This window comes from Protopterus annectens, chromosome 6.part0, assembly GCF_019279795.1.
Source record: "Protopterus annectens isolate FY-2018-M chromosome 6.part0, PAN1.0, whole genome shotgun sequence".
Taxonomy (NCBI): Eukaryota; Metazoa; Chordata; order Ceratodontiformes; family Protopteridae; genus Protopterus; species Protopterus annectens.
Window position 1 is genome coordinate 109,707,376 of NC_056737.1, and position 24,232 is coordinate 109,731,607.

The window sequence follows — 24,232 nt, forward strand, 5'->3', positions numbered from 1 at the left end:
GTAGTATGTCTACAAGGGCATGTTTAACACTATTAAACAACCAGGTATACTATCAGGTCCCATACAGGAAGTATTTTTGGTCTTAGTTAGCACTTTAATGATCTTTAGAAATAATTGGGGGGAGTTAGAGATTCAGACAGTTTGGGACTTTGAATATATCTGGGTGAAGTTGGCACTAAATTTGTTTGCATGGACTTTGGGAATGTCTGTTAGGCCAGAACAGGAGGAATATTTAAGAATGGCTTCAGTGGCCAGCTGAAGTCCATAGATTCCTTTAGTTAATTTAATGTGTTGTTCAGTTTTTGCAGTGCTTTTGATATTATTCTTGATAAATGGATTATTGGTCTTCTTAAAAATTTAAGGAGTTTTTTTTTGTTGTTGTATAGTTTACTTATGGTGGTAAACCATTAGGGTTCTTTGTTTTTGAATTTCACACGATTTTTGGTTCTGATAAGGGCTGCTAGTTCTATGGATTTTTCTAACTTGGTGTTGAATTCCTTGGTGAAGCCTGCTGTTGTATTACAGTCAAGGGTGGTGTAGACTTAAGTACATTTTGATATTTTATCACAAGTAGATTTGAGATGGCATTTTTGTAGCCCTTAAATTCAGTAGGATTTGAAATGGGAGCTTTTGAGAGTTTAAAAGGAAAGTTCACAAGTTTATGATTAGATTAAAGTGGAGATGGAGATGCCAGAGGAGTAATAAAACAGGCAACCACATTTGTAAGAACCAATTCAAGAATGTTATGTCCTCTAGTAGTTTTATTTCCCAACTAATCAAGAAAAGTCTTGTTTAGTAGGTCTAGGAATTTTTGGCCTTATCCTATATTGGTGGTATAGGTGTCCCATTTTAATGAAGGATAGTTAAAGTCACCCAAAGTAAGGGAAGTTGTCCTAACAGTAAGATCATTTAGAGCACTGAGGAATCAACTATGGTCATCAAGGGGCAAAAAAGGTGTCCTGTAACAAACGATTAGTTGATAATTAATCCTATCTCGAGTAATCTGTAGTTTGTTGGGTGAGTTAATTTTGACCAATATGACTGGAGGTTATATGTTCTTTGACAAATATGGATACCACCACAGTGGCCATCAGGCATAAAGGCATGAAAACTGAAAAAAATGACTTCATATAGAAAAAAAAAACTATATATATATATATATATATATATATATATATATTTATATATCATCATCATCATCTTCTTTCGGCTGTTCCTGTTAGGGGTCGCTACAGTGGATCATCTGTTTCCATTTCTTCCTGTCCTCTGCATCTTGCTCTGTCACACCAACCACCTGCATGTCCTCTCTCACCACATCCATAAACCTTATCTTAGGCCTTCCTCTTTTCCTGTTACCTGGTAGCTTCATCCTTAGCATCTTTTTCCCAATATACTCAGCATCCCTCCTCATTACATGTCCAAACCAGCGTAACCTTGCCTCTCTGGCTTTGTCTCCGAACCTTCCAACCTGGGCTGACCCTCTAATATACTTATTCCTAATCCTGTCCACCCTCGTCACACCCAGTGCAAATCTTAACATCTTTAACTCAGCCACATTCAACTCCTGCCTTTTTGTCAATGCCACTGTCTCCAACCCATATAACATAGCTGGTCTCACTACCCTCTTGTAGACCTTCCCTTTCACTCTTACTGGTACTTGTCTGTCACAAATCACTCCTGACACTCTTCTCCACCCACTCCATCCTACCTGTACTCTCTTCTTCACCTCTCTTCCACACTCATCATTACGCTGTACTATTGATCCCAAGTATTTAAACTCATCCACCTTCGCCACCTCTACTCCATGCATCCTCACCATTCCTCTATCCTCCCTCTCATTCACACACCTATATTCTGCCTTAGTCCTACTGACCTTCATTTCTCTTCTCTCTAGAGCATATCTCCATCTCTCCAGGGTCTCCTCCACCTGTTCCCTACTCTCACTACAGATCAAAATGTCATCTGCAAGCATCATAGTCCACGGGGACTCCTGTCTGATCTCGTCTGTCAACCTGTCCATCACCATTGCAAATAAGAAAGGGCTCAGAGCTGATCCTTGATGTAATCCCACCTCCACCTTAAATGCATCCATCACTCCCATCCTCACCTCTGTCACATTACCCTCGTACATATCCTGCACGATTCTTACATACTTCTCTGACACTCCCAACTTCCTCATACAAATTCCACAACTCCACTCTAGGCACCCTGTCATATGCTTTCTCTAAATCTACAAAAACACAATGCAACTCCTTCTGACCTTCTCTGTACTTCTCCATCAACACTCTCAGAGTAAACATCGCATCTGTAGTGCTCTCTCTTCGCAGGAAACCATACTGCTGATCACTAATCATCACGTCCCTTATAGCTTCCACTACTCTTTCCCATAACTTCATGATGTGACTGATCAATTTAATCCCTCTGTAGTTACTACAGTGCTGCACATCACCCTTGTTTGTAAAATAGGTACCAAAACACTTTTTCTCCATTCCTCAGGCATGTATGTATGTATATATATATATATATATATATGTGTGTGTGTGTGTGTGTGTGTGTATATATATATATATATTATATATATATATATATATATATATATATATATATATATATATATATATACACACATATACAAACATACACGCACACACGCACATACGCACACACACACACACACACACACACACACACACACACACACACACACACACACACACACACACACAAGGAAAAAGGGAAAGAGGGAGAGAGAGTACAATTTAAACCAACTGGAAGTTAAATGCAGGCGTGCCTTAAGATCAGGCAATTTATTGATAAAGAAATGAACAGGCAATATATGGATACTGACTTGATGTTAATCTCTAATTCTAGTATTACTACATGAGTGGTATATTTGAATGTAATTTCCTATTTAACAGCATTTAGTTGTCTTGCTAAATAGTACGAACTGCCAAAGTGTGGTAGGCATCACATCACATCTACTGTAATAATTTAATCTTCTCTTACAGTGTAATGCTCTAATTTCTCTCTTATGTCTTGGGTCATACATTTAGCTTTATTTTGGTATACTTGCATCTGTTATTTCTTGTTACTGTTATTTTATTATTTATCTGATCCATGGATCTCCCATAAAGATGTAATTGCTACTGTAACTAGTATGACTATTTAGGCAACAGACTAATGAACAGACCTAATAGACTAGGTCCTGTTCATATATTATTTTCTTACTTTGGTGTTACAGAATGGCTTTATTTGGTTATTTATTTTCTACAGTGTTCAGAAACCACCTAACCCTTGACCAGGCTAAACTGCATGTGGTCATCTATATGAATGACTTGAGCCTCAACATGTCAGATTCTTTAAACAGTGATTTCTTGTGATAAATGATCTCTACAAAATCCAGAAACAGTACAGAATTAATGTCATCAAAAACAAGAAGATGATTTCAGGACTCATATGGAGCTCTACATTGTTACTCATGCTTGAAGAAAAGAATGCAGAAACTATTGCATAGGTCAAGCATCTTGACCTGAGATAGAAATAGCCTTTATTCTCACACAGCAATGATGAAACTAAACAGTAATGTTGTGCTAATTTATAAGCAAAAGGGTGTGTTCCATCCTCTCTCATGAAGCTAGTTGTGCTGTTGGCAAATGAGTTTTCATTTTTATGATTTAATATGTCTTTCCTATAATTTCCACTGTTAGTTAACAGCTCTAGATTTTAGAGTCCTTAACCAGGGTTTGAGGTTCCTTGGTACTAGTTCTTCAGGAAAAACATTTCTGTCACACAATGATCTTTTCCATCTGCTGCATGAAACCAGTATCCCAACTTCCTACTTGTTTACTAATCTACAGATGTTAAATATGGGCCACTACCCCACTTGTACCTGCATCTTCTCCTACAGTCCACTTATGCTTATTTCTCTTCTTCGTCTTCTCTCCCCATATATCTGTGATATGTTTTGTTTTCTTTTCATAGTTCATCTTTTTCCCTCCATCATTTCCATCCCACAGGTGAACCAAGCACTGAAACAGCAATCCATATTCTATTAGGTTCTTTATATATTTCTTGTTTTTTTTCATCTCTATAAAAGTCCTCTTAAATGTTGATTTCCATTACAGATGTTCTTTGGAGCATGACAGGAATAAAGCCTGCAACTTGCTATTATGTATAATATCATTTGCATCAGCTGTCTAAGACACAATGCTGAATTTGTGTATGAAAATGTTTTTTGAAAAACACAACTGTGGTTTTCTAATTTGTAATGCACATTTATATTTTCTCTAGAAATCATGTTTATTGCACTTGATTTTGGTTGTCTTTAAATGTGCTTTCTGCTTTAGTAATTTAACAGTATATTTTGGGTCAAAGATGAAAACAGCATAATTTTGGGTAGCCCAATATCCTAGTACACAAACCAACAAATAATAAGCTAAATCCAGGTCATTAGCATAGAAAGATAAACTTAATAGCCTAATTTTGGCCAGCTCAATGCCCTGGCGTAAAAAACAAGAAATAATCAACTAAAGCCAGGTCAGTAGCATAGAAGGATACATTCCTGACTATGACTCAGCTAATCTTTAATTAGCAGCCCAGTCACCACAGGAGGTTGTTGGGGAAAAGGAGACATGATGAGAAAGAGCCTGTTTGCCTGTCTTGGTTGCTGATTTGAGAATACATACCTGGGGTCAGGACGCAAATGTAGAATTCTTAGTAGAGAGAAGAGATTACTGGTGATGCTTTGTCTTCATGAAGGAAAGGTTATAGAAGGACACCACTGTGACAGCAAGAGATATGCCAATCACATATGTCCATTGCATGCCAACTCCTTAGGACATAGCAGGCATGGGGTGCAGATATGGTATGATCACAGCTAAACCTCCCTAAGAATCAGCGAGAATGATGACATGGCTCCCACTGCTTGCTCCTCACCCCTAGTAGGAATAAAGTGGCCAAAAGGGCTCTAGAATCCAAAAGGAATGAATGTCCAATTGAATGGGTAAGAGAGAAGCTCCTTGGTCGTTGGATATTATGAGCCAAAAAAAGAAACAACTGAAATCAATACATTAACTATTTTTCAATATGTTTCTTTTACTATCTTTATAATATGTTGATAGAACTAAATTTAGGAAGAAGTAATAATATCTGTTTAGTTTTCTCTGATATGGTTGTGGAATTATTTCATTATGGTTCAACCGACAGTATATGACAGTATATGTAAATACTTATTATAACATTCTAGTACTTCGGTGGTGGTGCTGTGGTAGCATTGTCGCCTCACAGTAAGACGTTGTCCCGTTCGATTCTCAGCTAGAGCGTCTTCTGTGTGGAGACATGCATGAATGGGCATACCTTCGTTGAAGGATGTGTGTCAGGGCCGGCAACTCGGCACGTAAAAATCTACTGCCGCTGTGGCAACCCCTAACCAGGAAAAGCCGAAAGACACAACAACATTGTAACATTCTAGTGACATTACTGTACCAGTAATATAGTATCACTGTCACACCACAGCGGTCCGAGCTGTGATTCTAGCTAGTGAATGACACTCAGTCTATTAAATACATAATACAGTATGAGAAACACATTACCAAAAAAAACAAAACATTTATAATCTATAGATTGGTGATGCCACAGAGTTTTTGCACTTTCAGTCCTGAGGTCTTCATGAATTCACTAGTATACGTAACATGAATACCTCCATTAACCAGTTGACATACACTATTATTATGTCAGTGAAATTATGCCAAATCATTCTGTAATTTGTTAGCTGGATAATGTAAAACTGAGGCACTGCAATTTGATATGAAAACATATTTGTTTTCATAGATGATTCTGCATTATCTTATTCTGTAAAATTGTGTGAACCTGTGACTATTCTCCAGATAACCTGAGATTATGTGGCTATTCAGACATGAAAAACAATACTATGGTAGTACTATAGTCTGTTAGTGGACAGTTGGCTTGAACCATGTTTAATGTTAGTGTCCCAAACAACATTGCTCTTTGAAACGCATTATTTTGAACAGCTCTGTAAGGAAACTTGGTGATGAGCTGAAGGTAATGGCTTCTCCATATATCCTACCCTGAAATGTTATGACCTCAGAGCTCATCTGGGGTTAAACTCCCAAACAGAACATATGCATTTATTTATTCAAAAACAGTGTTTTTTTTTTTTAATTCAGTAATCAGTTTTATTTTAAAGCACGATTTGGTAATTTGGGTTTGTTAAAATAAATTTCAGCTGAACGTGCTTCTATGTAATCAGGAACCCCTATGATCCAAAGTATATATTTATTTCTACTGAACACAATTCTAAACAAGATTTTTCATAGGAAAGAGCTTACTAAACTTATCTTTAAAACAGATATGCTGTTTGCCTTGATGAATGTTTTGAAAAATCATTGTGTCATTAGAACAAGTACTCTGCTTTAACCAGAAAGTATTTTCATTCAGAGTGAGCAGAATTTTCATTTTCAGTCATCTTACCCTCTTTCTAAGACTACTCTTCTATTTTTAGTTTCATAAATTACAGTTCTGTTACTACTCAATATTTTAGAGCCATTCTTTAAGTGCTTTTATATATTCATGTTGAGAGATACATTGCGCAGTTCTGCATTTTATTAAAGAGGCTATTACAATAATGGCACACAAAAGGGTCAGACACACACTTTTGGGGAAATCTAGAAATACAAAGCAAAAAGCTGCAAGTTATGTTTTAGAAAGATGAATTGTGCAGCTTGATTTGGAATGTTTGCTTTTGATGAACTTAATAGATTATCTATTAAATACAAATCAGTAACAGCAAATGAAACAGTAGTTATGTTTAAATTGCCTGATTATTAAAAGCTAATTTAATAAGGTCACTATATTAATGCAATTTTAAATTGCCAAGTATGATAATAAATGATAGTGAATTCCTCTTCAGCAAAGTGACTTCCCGTCTATCATATTTTGAGCACACATTCTTCCAAGGTTTACACCTTTCATTAACAGATCGGTAACTTGGTCAAGTCCTACACAAGTGGTGAGTGGAGAAATGAATCCATAAAGGCAACCGAAGAATATACTGAGAGGCCAAGCTATAAACCAAAGTATAATCAGCCAGAAGATGCCCCACAAGAAGCATGTACAACTTGCCATCTTGGACCTGTGGAGGGAAAAAGAGAAAACATTTATTTTCACTAGAATTAGCCAACATAAGCAAGCACATGAGTTATGGTGCTAACTTGAAACAGTAGGCCATAATAGTATGAAGATAAGTTCTGATAATCACTGCACACAGCAAAGCAAAATAGTTTCCTCACAAATAAGTCCAGACTGGTACATCATAAATAAGACACAGACACTAAAGACTGCAGAATACTAAAAGTGCTGTATAGTTATATATTGTGCTTGTCATGTTGTACAGTTATGTATCACGTTTGTCATACAGCCGTTGTTCACAGTAAACTGATTACAGTCTCTGTAAGAAGAGTACATTATGTTGCTGCAGTGAACTAATGATGCATCCTAGCTTTGAGTCTTTACTTTTTTAATTTGTTAGACGTGTCCCTTCTGTAAGCATTCATTCGTTATATGATACTTAATATAGCTACTGATCCAAGTTCTGACTGAATATAATATGGTGAACATTTCCTGTTAAGTTTACTAAACTTTAACCCTTTTTAAACTAGGCTGGAGTAACACTGTCCATGGGACCACACAAACTTTACAATGCAGACTCCTAAGATAAACACTCTGACGGTTTTGTCTCAAGACATTACTTCTCTTCAAAGCTATGTCTCTGTTAAATTTCATGACTGTTTCCTTGTAACATTTCTGAAGTTTCCACATTTTCCAGACAGGTTTGGAATGCTATCTATGGGACTTTATCTCAAGAATGATTGACTACATAGTCATATATTTCTACTACAAATAGAGATCTTGGTTTGGCACAACATTTCATAATGAGTTTGCAAAATCAACTTTTCTGAAAGAATTGAACAATGACACTTTTGGGTCTATGATGAAGATACAGAGTATTTTGGAAGCTTTGTCCCAGCATGGCTTATCTCAAAATATTACTAAATGACTCTGAATTTCTTTAGTGAATATCACCTCAACATTTTACTGAGATTGTAAGTGTTGTACAGAGTTTGCAAAATTCCATCTACAAGCTTGCAGTGTCTTTGCATTTTTCTGTTCTAAAAGGCAATTTCAGACAGAATCAGTCCAGTAAATACAGCAACTGTACAATCACCTTTTAAGACATAATTGTACACTCTCACTATAGATTTCATGATATAAACCTAAAGTATTCTGGCAGTTTTTTTTCCAAAATGTTACATCCTAACAAAACTGACATGCATGAGCAATACCCAAGTACCAGTGTGTGGTAACTAAGTAATTGCATGTCTTTGCAGCCATTCAGAAAGAATAGAACATCTAAGGAAACACATATGGCATTGAATTGTACTAGTGCTAAAAGTGCCCTAACAGTGCATGCACGACTATGCACAGCTGTCACTCCCAAAGTACCAGCGATGCTCCCCAACATATATATATAGGAATTACTGAAGATCAGGAAGAACCTGGAACACTTCACATCCATTGGAAATGTAAGTTGTAATCAGATCCAAGTAAAACAATTTTAGGAATTCTGCTGAAAATAAAAAACAAAAAACAAAAACAAAATTGCAAGTAGCTAATTTTTCAAACATTTGGACATTTCACCTTACTTATTTGTAAACATTGTTACACTTTACAAAACAAACACAACATGTACCAACAAATGTTTTGAATATAACTAACTGCACATAAGGAACATCATTGCACCTTCACAGTTATGTGCAAAAGGGGATCCTTCTCTTAACGTCTATTCTTTGTGATACTTGAATACAGCAACATAACCTAATCAGACCCAGTTAAAACATAATTACTGCTCCAACAACTATCTAGAACATGCTGCAGATACTCAAAATTGTAGCCGAAGAACATCTGCATAAAGTGCATAATGTGGGCAGCACATCTAGTTATGAAACAATGGAAAAAAAACATTCTATTTGCATAGAGTAATAAAGCTCTGATTGTGACCTAGGAGCAAATTGTAGTCCAACTGGGGATGAACTGGAATGATAGGGCAGTGCTTCCTCAACTCTATCCGGACATCTGATTATGACCACTGCTGGAGTCTGGAGACACTAAATAATACTGCGCTACATCTTTTGCACACCCACCCCTGTACTACTGGACATATGTGGGGGAAGCATAAGGACTACAAAAGTAGAACCCATCTGGGTTATGGCCCAGCCACAATCGCACTGTCATTTGGGATGGCCTGTATAGATGGTCAACAGGAAAAGAAGACCAAGAAGTGTAAAAAATGTTATGCAAAAAAATGACTAAAGTATTTTTACAGCTTTAAGTATGAACATGTATGTATAAGTCTCCAAACAATAGCCCGCACTCAAGCTAGTTGTGATTGGTGGCATGTCCATACATTGTTGTGTGTCAGAGACATGTAACACCACAGAAAACTCTGCTGCAGGCACAGCTGTAAAAGGCACAGGCAAAGCTAGCAGACTTTCATTAACCTCTACCCTGGCAGGCAACATCTCTTTCCTACTCAGAGGATCCTGGTGGCCCCATGAGGGAGGGGTGTGAGTGAAGGGGAAAGGCTAGTTATAAAGCTGCTGCTTTTACAATTTACATGCAGCACGCATACATTGGTGTCATGGGATGTCTAAAATATGTCCTTCAGCTTATGTCCCTTTATATTATATTATTCTATATTATGACCTATATGTTCATTTGACACACCAAATGGAACATTACCAGTATAGTGTGAGTGCTTTGTAGTGATGCATTCCAACCATAATTAGGGGAACATATTGTTCTAGACATATACCATAGGTACATGCTTAGAAGGCATATACATCAAATAAAGACAGATGTACAAAGAGATATGCGAACACATGCAGATATCTATGACATCAATTCTGAACATGCAAAGAGGTCAAAGCAGTAATTAGGACACTACACATGACTCACAGGTTATTGTATATGTATGTAAAGTGATGAAACCAAGAGTACAATACATAGCTGTAATATATACTAATATTCCATGGCATAAAAAGATAAAAAAATTAAAAATTCAGATTACTATATTTATTTGTGTACCTTATGCCTATATTGGACAACCAATCTATGAGAAATGCAAGACTCAATACTACAAGTCCATGAGCTCTAAAAAATTAAATGCAACCTTATTCAAATAGTAGCAAAGTGCAAAACTTGCTGTCATCCATTTAAAGTGATTTTGAAAGTTGGCCAGGTCCCTTGCACTCCCATAAAATGTTACTTATGCATACCAATGCCAAAAGCATTGTATTTCGAAAAAGAGGGAATTCTCCAAGATAGTACACAGTTCTCTTTCTCTCTCCCTTATTGCACTTATTTTTTCCATTTCTGAGGATTACACATGTGGTCGTCTAACATACAATGGAAACCTGTGTTTGAAATACACACGTACACAATCAAAAAACATAATAAGAATAACACTGGAAATGTGCTATTGAATGATACAGTATGCACTATTATTCCAAGACCACAGTGTTTTTGACTAAGACTTTGCAGCAACTGTAGTATCTATAGCTAGTGTACATTTTATTTATGACTGTCACCATAAGACAGTGATAATAGCTAGAATAATAGCTAGAAAACTCACACCAAAATAAACTAGGTACACCACTTTAGGATGTAACACTATTTACTTTACAAAGAATTAGAAATGATCAATAATTACATAGAAAACCTCTAGACACTGGACCTAACCCAATTTGGTTTCATCAAGGACAGGTCATGCCTATTTAACCTGGTGGACTTAAAATGGTTCACACTGCCTACCTTGGTGTGGCCAAGGCATTTGATACAACCCCCCACATGGGCATTGTTGACAAACTTAAGAGGTTACATGCAAACCCTTATGTCACCCGGTGGATAGCCAGCTGGTTTGTAGACAGGACCCAGGAAATTAGAATTGTGGAGTCCACCTCTACAAAGAGGCCAGTCACAAGCGGAGTCCCTCAGGGATTGGTCCTGGGATCACTTCTTTTTGGCATTTACTTCTCTAAAGTCAAGACCAACATCGAGGGCCTCTGGCTGACTAAATTTGCAGAAGACTGCAAATTGGAGCTGTCGTTGAATCGCCCCTAAAACAATTGTTCTCCAGGAAGGGCTGTCACAGACAAACAACTGGTGCCAGAGTCATGCATAAAACAAAATGCCAAGAAATGCATAAAAGTATCTTTCAGGAAGTCATCCACCCCTGGAAAATATCATATTGAAAACACACTGCTAAGTGTTTACCCAGTAGTCAGGAGCTTGGGGACACACATAACAGCAATCTAGCCTTTACCATCACATGTTTACAGTAGGAAGGAAATTATTCTATGTTGTGCAATGTATAAAAAAGGTACAGCATCTAGGTCCAAAGAAGTCATTGTTCCACTGTATTCAACATTCATTAGACCTATTATTGAGTACAATGCCCCATTTGGTATGTACCTAACCAGGCAGATCCAATAGCTTGAACATCCACAGAGATTCCTCACTAAACGAATACAGGGCATAAGAAACATGTCCTATGCAGACTGCCTCAAGGCCCTATCCCTACATTCTGTCTCCTACAGACTGTTGAGAGGAGATCTATTCCTGGCATACAAGGCATTGTCAGACCTCACTCTGATGGACCTCCTGCATATCCACAAAACAAACAGCACCATAATTACCCATTCTAAAGATTTAAATCTTGCCTGTGATATAAATAGGACATGCTGGAGAGACAGGTATGTATCCCAGAAACTACCCTTTGTCTGGAACAGGCTCCACATCCATGTGAAGCAGAGTTCATCCCTAACCCAGTTCAAGTGTAACTTGGACAATTGGATGGGGAACAGGAAATTCATCCCTTGTTTTGCAGCTGTGTCTATAATGGTTGTGGGCAGCCTTCAAATGGTTCATCTCCCAGGCACCTGCTTGTAAATGTTTCACCTTCCAAGCTGCTGCTTACACTTATCAAGGGTATCAGAACTTGTCAGAAATTTGGGATGTATGGCTAGCCTTAGAAAGGCTATTCTGGTTATTAGCCTAGTACACACCAATGAACCTATGGTGGTTTATCAAGACAATGATGGTTAAATATCAATGCACCCCCCACCAAAGAGACCAGAGAAAAGCCTGACAGGGTTCACAGGCTTCAGTAATATTTTGAAGCTGAAATAGAAAGGTTAATATTTAGTGCTACTACAATATACTACACTGCATAATATCTAATATTGTAATTATAGTACACTGCATAGTATCTAATATTGTGATTATACTACACTGCATAATATTGAATATATATATATATATATATATATATTTAGTTACTTTAACCTCAACTCTGCTTTGATTAGATTTATTGCATCACATCAGGGATTTAAACTGTAAATTCAAAACACACTTTTTCATGCTGCTATTACCATGTAGTATTGGTATAAATCACCCATTTACCATACTGATGCATGTTCATGCACACTCATGCATACACCTACACACTTTTATATATTACTAGCTTACTTTCTCCACTATTTTCTGTATTTTTTGTATCGCTTTTCTACTAATTTTCATTGTATAAACAAGTACTAACATTCTTTCTGAGCTTTTAATTACATCGTTTTTTATGCACACTGATACACATGGATGGATATTTACAAGATAATATTATTAGACAGATGTATTTATATATATATATATATATATATATATATATATATATATATATATGTATAAAAAATGCATTTTTTCTTGATTTTAGTTCTTGTCATAGACCTGATGAAAACTTTATTGTGCAAGGTAGCTGAAAACAATTTTAATTAAAAGTCTTTTTATGTGTATTTTATGCTTTTTAAAATACCTGATTTTGGAATGTGGGTTGCAAACAGATAAGTAATGTTTTCCTTAACCTGGATTTAATTTGAGCTAATCAGTTTGTGGAGGTGGGTACTTGTTGCTCTAAAATGCACTTTTACAGCCCTATTTATACTGTTTGCCTTGAATAGGCTAGTTTAAAATTAAACAATGCATCCATTTTCCACACCTACTTTTAAGTATATAAAAGCTGATATGCTTAACTTTGTTAAAATATTTCTGTGTTTTTGTTACTGAGGATCACTTGTCTGTGATGAATAAAGGCTTGTTGCTTTGGAACACTACTTGGGTTTCATGATTTTTGGAAATTATTGGGGTTGACCTCATCAGCGAAGTTTTAAGATCACTAGTTTCTTTTTTTTCCTCAACACTTGTGTTGAGTTTCGAACTAAATAGATTCCTGTGCTTATTCATTTTTAATATTATAATTATACTACACTGCCTAATATGTAATATTGTGATTATACTACACTGCATAATATGTAATATTGTAATTATACTACACTACATAATATCTAGTACTGTGATTATACCACACTGCATAATATGTAATATTGTGATTATATTACTTTGCATAATATCTAGTATTGCGATTATACTACACTGCATAATATGTAATACTGTAATTATACCACACTGCATACTATGTAATATTGTAATTATACTATACTGCATAATACATAATATTGTGATTATACTGTTCTGCATAATATCTAGCATTGTGATTATACTACACTGCATAATATGCAATATGTTAATTACACCACACTGCATAATATGTAATATTGTAATTATACTATACTGCATAATACATAATATTGTGATTATACTGTTCTGCATAATATCTAGTATTGTGATTATACTACACTGCATAATATGTAATATTGTGATTATACAATACTGCATAATACCTAGCATTGTGATTATACTACACTGCATAATATGTAATATTGTGATTATACTATACTGCATAATACCTAGCATTGTGATTATACTACACTGCATAATATGTAATATTGTGATTATACTACACTGCATAATATGTAATATTGTGATTATACTACACTGCATAATATGTAATATTGTGATACTCACAGAATACAGGTTAAGGATGGTAGTCCTCCATCCTCCATTTATGCTGAAGGCACTCAGATTGGCAGATCATTTATGCACACAGCGAAGCTCATTCCTGGGTATGCCATTACCATTTGTCAAGTGCTGACCCATCCAAAGTCATGTGTTCAAGCATGATCATCCATTGAGAATAGTTCCCTTTTTTCCATTGCAGAGGAACAGGGTCTTGTACTGCTTCTCTTTGTATTAGTTTTTTAAAGGTTTTTGAGCTAAATGTCACATATTGAGCATGACCTGTGGACACTGGGTGTGGGCACAATGCCTTCTAGCTGCTAACCTTTCAATCATACAGTATGGATGTATACTGGGTTAATGTTGCACTTTATTTCAAAGATCATATGATGCTTGGTTAGAAGGATATGCTTATTGTATTACAATGTTATAGTTCATAGGTTCATAGGTTATAGGTTGGTACTAGGCTATCGGCCCTAGGGCCTACACAAGCTTAGCCATAACAATTCCCTGGTTATGTCTTCCCACAATATTTACTTCCCTGGACCCCTGTCTAGCAGGGTGAATAACATGATCCCTGGGGTGAATTTCCTATCTCCCATCCAATAGTACTCTGTGTAGGCTAGACTTTGTGTCTTTGTTTTACACTTACACATTCCATTTACTTTCTTTACATGTGTGCATATCTGTAGCTCATCTTACTTGACAAATTTGAAAGTGCTCCACCAAAATTCCGATGTAGGTAGACAAACAGCTAGGTATGTGATAACATGCATCTCATCAGCTAGCTACTAGTGTGTTTGGACAGGTGCTCTCTCTCTCTCTCTCTCACACACACACACACACACACACACAAACACACACACACACACACACACACACACACACACGCACACACATGCACACACTCACACACTCACATACATACACACACACTCACACACATACACACACAGGACAGTTTAGGTTGGGGAGGTAAGAGTGACACCTGAGGACATTTCAACTTTTAGCCCTTTATAAACAGAAACAAATTGATGCTGAAATGCTTGGTTATGATATTCTTGCTCATTTGGCACAGACTATTAGTCTTTATGTTGTTTGTGTAGCTACTCTCCCAGATTTAATAAATTCCATGTAGGCATAGTGTAGAGCCTACACAGAACATTACTATGTCCATGTTCATGGTTCCAGCTTGGCAGCGCACCATGCATATTAATGATAGCGCATTGATGAGTGAGAGCCATGGAACACGGTTATTGAATCAGTGTAGGGAGTGTGCTGCTAACTGTTTTGGCAGATGAGTAACACACTCCCTGCATTGTCCAATTGCATTCTAGCAATGCAATTTTATTTTTTTTTTAATTTTTTTTAAAAAGCATGTTTTCATAGCATGGCCCAGAGTGCAGCCATGCAAAGTGGTGCTGAGACCTCTGTCAGACTTCTAGAAATGGAAACTGGATGCATTTATTTACTTAAAAGTCAAGTTCAAGCATAGCTGAGTAGGTTTGCTTGGTGCGGCATGGTGCTCAGCAGTGCTCAGATGTATAAGCAAAGGTATAGCAAACTTCCACATATCCATGTAACTAAGTGGGTTAGAGCGGTGGGTACAGGGTTTGAATATATGGAAGGGAAAGTAAGCATTGATTTTAGAAATGAAAACTATGCCAATTATTTTTAAATACTGCCCCCGCTGCACTCAGCTAAGCTCTGCTAAGACCTGCTAAGCACCAAATAAACATAATAATGGCTGAAAATGTTTATGCACTACCTGGCTGGTTTGTGCACTGATAAGTGAAGCTCACTTTTTTTAAATTTTGCCGAGTGACATTTAAGGGCAGGAAAACAGGTTATATAAAGATCACTACATGGGAATAAAGCATAATCTGTTGGAGTTTGAACTGTGTAGAGACTATGGCTGGCATAGGAGAGGGTGCATGCTTCCGGGCACAGGGGTGGGGCATTCTAGAGTCCAGGGTCATGGTTGGAATCCTGGTAGAAAACCATGAAGACCAGCTGCTGTAGGGGGAGTTCCAGGGCTCAGAGTGCAAAGGGGAGGCCTGGGATCAGCTAGCATGTGAACACAGCAGTGAGATAGATATCCCCTGCACAGGTGACCAGGTCTGTCACCACTATCATGACCTGAAGTGTCAGAAGGGGGATCTCTTGGCCACCTGGGTCCAAGATGCTTGGGCAAGGAATGCCCCACATGTCTGTAAGTACATTTACCTCTGTTTGACAAATATCTAAACCAAATGGCTGCTAAACTGGTATGCATAATGTTGTGCCTGTCTCCCAACAGCTGCAGAGAAGAGAGCTTGCAACATCGAAGTGCATACAGGGCACCTGGCCAGGTTGACCCATGAGTGTGGTGAGTACAGCTGTAGTATCCTAACTGTATTGAATAAGCAAGAAATAGGACAGCATTAACTGTAATAAAGTATCTGCAAAATGTTTGTAGTACAATAACTGTGGAATTATAGCTGTATAACAACATCTGCATACTGGCAACTGTTGTGGAATAAAAACTCAAAACTATACCAGTAAATACATGAAGGTATCTCTAATAACTGCTGTTGTGCAATAAGTATGGAATTGGAGCTGTTTTGTGAAAATTCACTTATGACAACTGTGCTGCAATAACACATGAACCATTACCAATAACAGCAAGATAAATTGTGTACATCAGGATTGTCTTGTTTCAACCATTACATTTCAGATATATGCATTCAGGCTGTGAGGTAAGGTGCTGCAGTCAAGTATAACAGTGTAATAGCTGTACTCTGCAAATATAATGGCTACCAAATGTCAAGTTTAACACATAAAGTAATGTCCATGGCTGTTCCAAGGCCAATATTGTTCACATAATGTTCTGTCTTCTACAAACAGCAGGTAAGCAAGGTATATGGGTGAGATAGACAACCCATGATCTGATATTGTTTGCTGAATTCACAGATATTTCAAACCCCTAGCAATATATTGTGTACATCTGCATTCTATTTAGTAATGTATTGGTTATCTAGTATCTCTGTTATGCTTGAATTTCATGCATGTGTTCAACTGTTACTGTAGTCTAGTATAAAACTGTAGTAATACTACCAGGTCATATTTTGGTTCCAGGTGAGCTCTAGGCAAATATCAGTCAGTTAGTCGTCAGCAGTGACTTAGTAGTTCAGTTTGGTAAATGCTCTGTAAGAAGTACATTTTGCCACACATAGACCAGGGCTTGAATCCACTGCTATATAGCACTAAATGTTACAGAATCATTCACATAATGATTATAGATATTCTCTCCACATGAACTACAGGTAAATGGGTGAGGTAGCTCATATTATGAGTAAATACTTGTGTGTTCAGATGTCAAAGACTGTTAAAATCATTACCAGGAATGTGATAATACAGCATAAAATAAAGGAAATAAGTATAATAATAATAAAATAAAATAAATAAAATATGTAATCTTGGTATGGCTGTATGCCTAGAGTATCTGTTAATGGCTGCTGCAGTCAGTTAATACATTCGATGCAGATGTCCTCTGCAGTCAATGCTATTGGGTTATATCCGCATGCCTGTCAAGCAAGGCATGATAGTTGTTTACTTTCTGTGCTGTACACATACATATTTCTCAAGTGTCATGTTGTCATGTAATTAGTAGTGCATAATCCGTCTGTCACAGGTTTAACATATGAATGATTACCAAAATTGCAAAGTGTTAGTACATCAGCCCACAGTACGCCTTGGTAGTTACATAGATCCACCTGATGTGCAAGTGTTCTGTGTAGCTGTGTACCCACAGTTGTTACTGCTTAGCCCATATTGTCCCATAGGGATAGCTTGAGAGGTATGTACATGCTACAGCACCTACAGGGCAATTGTACACATAAAGAAAGGACAGACCTGTAGGGAAGATAGTAGCTCTGCTGACAACTATATAGCCTATAATGGTATTAATGGATTGTATTTCTCTCTCTCCCCACCCCTTATCTTCATTTATTTATTATTGTTATTTATTGGTTATGGTTTACTATTAACATATGTTGTTACATTAAACTGTATTTTGAGGCATGTGTTTTATTATTGTTATGTATTATAATGGTTGCATATTAACGTATCTTTTTGAATTTCCAACTCTGTTGGCCTTATGCTGTAACTGTTACTGGCATGCTGTTTGCATTCTGAATGTTCTGTTATTTATTGTTGTGCTTCACATAATATGCATTGGTTTGTAATCGGTTTATTTCCAATGTTCTCATATGCTGTTATTACTAACAATGTTTGGGCAATAACTAACATATCCATCACCACAGTACATTTGGGTAGGCCGGTTCCTGCTAATCTGCCTTCCCTACCTTGGCTGGCTATAGCACCAGCTCCTGGCATGTCTGGGACCCAGGCCAGTGGTGCTCTCTCCACTGTCCCTGCACCACCTTCACATGGAACCACCTCAGAGGATGGGGCCCGGCCTCCCCCTGGAAGTGGTGGTGGAGGGTATGCTGTCACCCAAAGATAACTGCTGCTCATGCTGTGCAGGATAGTTCAGCATATGTATGAACCATGCCTCTGCCAGATTGAGAACACACTGGTCAACCTGGTAGGCCAGGCTGGCCCTGGCACCCAGCCTCCAGGACAACCACCTTCAGGACAGTGAAGGAGCAGTGTAAACTGTCTCATGGGTTGGGACATGAGTTACACTGCTGCTGTCTGGAGGTACATGCTTCCTGGATTCCAAAACTCCCTCCCCATCCAAGGTGTTTACCTTCCTCATGTGTCACACACTGCCCCTGTCTGCTGTCTTGTCTGTCTGCAATTGCATCCACTCCTACCCAACTTACCATCCCATACATAACTATATCCCTCCTCAACATTCCATTCTCTCCGTAAAAAAATAAAAAAATGGGCACATGTCCCACAAAACAGTTTTGCCCCATACATAGCTCTCCACTTCTCACATGTATCCATTGGACACAACTAATTTGGTACAATTGGCTTGACAACACATTTATGTTGTGCTCACCCCTCTCTCTGGGGTTTAAGAGTCCAAATTCATGTACAAAATCTGTCAAAATGCACAGCTATTGCTGTAGAAGAAATGGATAGGTATGGTTCTTTCCTACACCCTTCCTGAACATCCATACCTGCTTTTCACTAAGTTTTTCCCCTGCTTGCCCCTATTTCACCACTGTCCTATCACCCCTTTTTTCTTTTCTTTATATTTTTTAGTGCACATTTGCACAGATTTGTGCTCGCTTAGCTCAGCTTAACTGAACTTTAATGTGCTTTAATGCTTGTATGTGTCTATTTCATTGTTACTCACATGTACAAAATAAACAGCTCTAGCAAAGTCTTGAACACAGGCCTCTCTCCACCATAACACAGTACATTAACCTACCATGCTACTAAGGTTTTAGGCTAAACAGCTGTTCCCAGCAATACATACTGATTGCCACTGATAGACTGAAATTAAAACTAATGGGAAACATGGGAATGTACCTGGGACACTGCTGCAAAAATACACCAGTAGACAGCCAAATAAATAATACTGACAGTACATGTGGCTTGTGATAGCAGGTAAATGTTCCCTTTTATCACAACATCTTTAAACACACCTGCTAAGGCATCAGTGGCAAAGTACATATGTTCAACTCAGTGGCATAGTACATATGTTCAACTGGGACCCTGCTGCAGAAAAACAGCCTTTGAAAGCCATGCACATATTGATGCTTGCAGACAAGATGTGTCACAGCCTGTATGTCTGCACATATATCTTGCAAATACACTTACTACAGTACCGACTCAGTAGCTCAGTGTGTTAATGCCTTTCATACAGTGCATTTTTACTACACACAGTCCTGGGTTTGAATCCAGTGTGTTGTACTTCAATTACATTGTTGTGAAGACAGCAAGTAATGACTGAGTCATGCAATTGTAATCCCCACAGCTTTCTGCTACGGCATTATCTGCTACCCATTTTTGCAAGTCAAACACTGCAGGTAGGGACACACTGCACATATTTGAATGGCCTAACTATATGTTGTCTACTACTCTGTTATTGGCACTGTTGCATAACATTTGTACCTTAAGCACATGCCTCAAGTGGTCTGTAAAGTGTACCCTTACCCTGGCTCTGCTGTAATGACAAAACTGTCACTGCTGCCACAGTTACATGTGCAGCCTGTAGCATACACAGCTGTATGTTAAGGTAGCTGCTACAGTCCTACCATACCTCCCAATACCCTAAGAAGAAGGGATCCAGACACAACCATACATAAAAGGGGGGGCAAAAGGCCCAGAGATAGGGACATGTTTAACAGGTTGCCCCTACAAAGATGGTAAGTTGATAGACCAGCAGCTACTGCATTAGCATGCATATTCTGATGGGTATGAAGTGTGACACTCACATGTCTTTCTTCCCTTACTGACCTCAATCAATAATGTTTGGCAGTGAACTGCCAGATGACCACAATGTTATAGGACAATGACCAAACATATTAGGCAAAAGTGTAGACATACTTCATATATCTCTACAGTAGACAGTAGTTGTACCTACCCTCTGCAATGCTGTAGTCTCCACACCTCAGTAATGCCCATCTCAAGAAATAAGAAAGGGGCCAAGGCCTACATGAAGGCCTTATATATTGCACTGTGGTGCCATGTCATTGGCTAATGATAGTGCAATTCAGCTGTTTTGGATGCAATTAGCAAGTCTAAGCCACAGATTGATACAGAAGCAATTACCTGTTAATGAACATTACCTACAAAAGACAAGGAACTACTTATGGAGAACAGGTGTGTATGTGGTTTTAGTCACGCAGACAGCATATGTGCAAAGCATTTGCAAATGAATGCTTCAAAAAATGAATACTTCACTGTACCAGGTATGTACTAGATTTCCCCATATAATGGGATGCAGATGGGAGGATGGTGTTATGGGGAATAGGGATTACAACAGTAGGCTTGTATTAGCTCTATGGTATTGATATGCCAGTGATACTTTGCTGACCAACACCTACGGTAATGCCTCTCAACTGTCTCTGCTTTGAATCACATCTCCGCTCTGTCCCTGTCAATCCCTCCTACAATGGTCGGCTGTTGTAGTACAGATAGTGGATTACACATAAGACATAGTGACACTAAGTAAGGGTGTACACTCCTGTAACATCAAGTGATGTACTGTAATTGACATCCTCAGTCTGTCACTGTCACACTTAAATAGTTCTAAAATTGTAAAAGTGTCCCTGAATGTCCATGATGCACTCTGGCTTAGTCCCTGTTTCATTGACATTCATTCCTGTTTGGTTAAGAGCTATACCAAAGAAAAATTGAACACCAACTGTGAAATATCAAACTGAGCAAGCCAGAAAATACTCCCCAAACTGTAGAAGCACGAAATAGTGCTAAATAAAACCAAACAGCATCAAGGAAATAATAAATGCAGTACTCCAAAAGGTAGTTGATACTAATCCAAACAGAATATAATCCAAACAGAATTTATTAAAGCGCTTTTCGTCTGCTGCTAATGGCAAACTTCTTCAGAATCCTTAATATACCTCTCAACCTCCTACATCAGGACAAAGCTATAATTACTGGGGGGGGGGGGGCAAAGGCTCGAACTCAAAGACAGAGTATGCATATTAGCCATACAAAGTAAAAATGTGAATAGACTAACAGATATTACTGTAGCATAAGTGTTTTCTGAGGGTTCTGATGTGTGACACTTAGATTCTGTTTTAATATTCTGACAGCAACCATCAATGAGTGGCCAACCATTTATCAGACATCCATGGGTTAGTGCAAAAAGGACCACATCTGTGAGGCAAACATGTTGACATTCTGCAAACATCTGTATAGTTGAGAGGTATGATGCCTACAGGGAACATATACTACAGCAGGTTTGCATTGCTTTCTGTCATTGTGACACACTGGCATCTCTGGACTGTCTCCATATAGTTGTAAGAACACACTGCTATTTGTCCAACAGGGGCCATATGACATATTGGGAATTTGCCTGTAGGGGACATACCAGAGTAGACTGCAGTGATGGGTGTAGAAACATACAGCAGAATCTGTCATGGCACACAGGGACATAACCCAGTATTGCTACTATCTTGGTGATAGCCACACATGTAGTGTGTTGCCAGAGTGTGGGGTATGACTTGTGAGGGAGCCGTCGATAGTGCAGGCCATTATGGGTGTGTAGGGTCTGTACATAGTGGACATCCATGTATCTGGTCCTGTAATGTGTAACCCTCTTGTTGTCTTGCATAAACAATGTACCGATGGAGGAATCCACCATTTTCATCTGCAGAAAATGATATTATACTGGATGCCCTCAGACTCTACCATCACATCCTGCTTTCCAGGGGTTGTCACAATTGTGAACAACAGGCAGCATTGTGGGGTAACCTTGTGAGAGCTGTAAATCAGATTGGCCAACAGGACAGGACCTATGAGCAGGTCCAACACTGAGCCACAGATATGGCCAATGCTGCACATCAAAGGGCAGCTGCTGTTGCCAGGGATCATGCTGCCACCGGTGGAGGGCCTGCAGCAGAACAACCACTCTCAGCCACACAGGAATTCCTGATGAACCTATTATCAACCAACAGCTCCCAGGCCTCCATCATGCCATGCATCCTGGACGTGGGTGCCACAGTGTCCACATCAATGGAGGATCCAGGTAAGCTTACTGTCTTCACTAGTATAATACTGTATCAGTCATTTTGGCAGACTCTATATACCAGTACATGGGTGTCAGGTCTACCTGCACTGGGGGGGGGGGGGTGGGTGGGTTGGGTTTTATGCACAGTTGTACACACATACTCAGAAAGTCAGTAATATAGCTAGTATCACATTAGCTATAGTACATGTGGATATACACACATATTTACCTTGTAACACTGCAACATTTGGTGTTGCTGGCAATGCCTCTCCCTCACCTTTTCATAGGTCCATCAGGTGTGGCCAGAGTCTGTGGTCCTGCACCTGGTAAGTATGATACTGTTGTTTTACAGATCATTTATACCCTATGAAAGTTAAGGGCTGCCTTTTTGCCTTATGCACAACTGTTGTGCTTAGCCAGAGTAGAAAAGTTGCATGTTCCATATCGGAGCAGTTAAATACAGTACATAGACTGGGGAATCACAGGTGTGTATTTGTACAACATTAACATGTTTGCACTTATAGTTATGAGCAACTATGCAGCCTGCTATACATGACATAGTACTCTAATATGCCCATTCAAACACAATAGGGAGATGGTACATACCTGAGGCAGTGATACTACAACTGTCATACCATTCTCAAGATAGGTGTACTGGGTTTTATGTGTAGTTCTATCACATACACTGTCATATTGCATATCTCACAGGTGTATTGTACAAGCAACATTAACTGGATGTAGGTGACTTGCATGTTATAGAGGGCCTGACATATCTGTGTATGTTGTTGTGAGTTTGTGTGTTGTGCATGGGATCAGAGAAGAGAAGATGTGGGACGTGTAATGCAGTTGTGGATCCTCATCTGTATGAGTCTGTGTGGATCAACATAATAATAGTGCAGGTAGTAATGTACTGCTTTTGTCTTGCTTCTCACAGGTGAATGAGGGGTTGTGGTCTGTCCCCCTCATAACCTAATATCAGTGTCTCAATGGACTCTGATGATGATGGCGGCTTGTAATGAGGCACAGGTGGGGTTGCTGGGGGCTGAATTTGTCCCAGAGATTGACATCCCTCTTCTGCCCCCATTGTCCCCACACACAGTCAGTATGCCCACACATACCCAGTACCCAGAGGCTACAGATATTGGATAGTCAGAGGGTGGTGACATAGAACAGGACAGTGTGAGAACTTTGGCATCAGTGAGTGTAGACACTGGCCATAGTCAGAGAGCTGGCGAGGTTCCACATAGGCAGATTGACAGGGGTGCTTGAAGGGGGATTGCTAACCATCCACCTTCTGTCGCAGGTGTAACATCATGGGTCACGCACTGCATGTTTCAGGCTGTCATGGGGGCACAGGCATGTTCTGAATGCAACACCATATGGATGCTTAGGGTTATGGATATAACACAGTCTGACATCCGTGACTGCCTCCACCGCATTGGTGATGCCCTGGATCATTTTACTGATGTAGTGGACAGATGGTGGGCTAAGACAGTGTCTGTCTTTGCCCCATATGTTGTCTGTGCTGGAACATCT

The 24,232-nt window shown here is 38.6% G+C and overlaps 1 long non-coding RNA gene across 1 annotated transcript in view; it reads right to left on the reverse strand.

The window, feature by feature from the left end:
* Positions 1-6,599: 6,599 nt before the first annotated feature.
* Positions 6,600-24,232, reverse strand: part of LOC122804185 — a 170,350-nt gene continuing 152,717 nt past the window's right edge. Inside the window, exon 3 of the long non-coding RNA XR_006365198.1 lies at positions 6,600-7,150. This is a non-coding gene — a long non-coding RNA (uncharacterized LOC122804185). The remainder of the gene's footprint in view (positions 7,151-24,232) is intronic.